We start from the raw sequence: 420 nt of genomic DNA, 5'->3' as shown, positions 1-420 counted from the left end.
TACGCGCAATTTGTTATATAAGAGTAATATCATAATTTTACTTTCACATTTTTGAGCCTTACAAAAATTTGAACCATTATTATCGGTCTACCTCTGAAGACTACATTATTTTGAATTGAAAAAGAAAATGTTGATGTTAATGCTTCTATGCCTTGTGGGATCGTTACTCACTTTTTTGTTTTTATAGTCTTTGGTTTCAGGTTCTTTGAACACCCAGGAAATTGGGTATCTCTTCAATTTTTTTGCCCTTAAAATTGAGTAGGGATTTTTTAAATTCTTCACATTGCATTTGGGAAACTGGAAAAACTTAATTTGCATATGCTGCTAATTTAAGTTCTACCGCACGTTTAAGGGTCTAAGGAAACTGCACACCCGTTAAGTTATATATAAACTTTATTGTACATAAATTAACAATATACT

Source organism: Drosophila busckii, unplaced genomic scaffold (genome assembly GCF_011750605.1).
Source record: "Drosophila busckii strain San Diego stock center, stock number 13000-0081.31 unplaced genomic scaffold, ASM1175060v1 chrUn_01, whole genome shotgun sequence".
In the NCBI taxonomy this organism is placed as follows: domain Eukaryota; kingdom Metazoa; phylum Arthropoda; class Insecta; order Diptera; family Drosophilidae; genus Drosophila; species Drosophila busckii.
The sequence above is the reverse complement of the archived record's forward strand: the minus strand, read 5'-3'. Positions refer to the sequence as shown.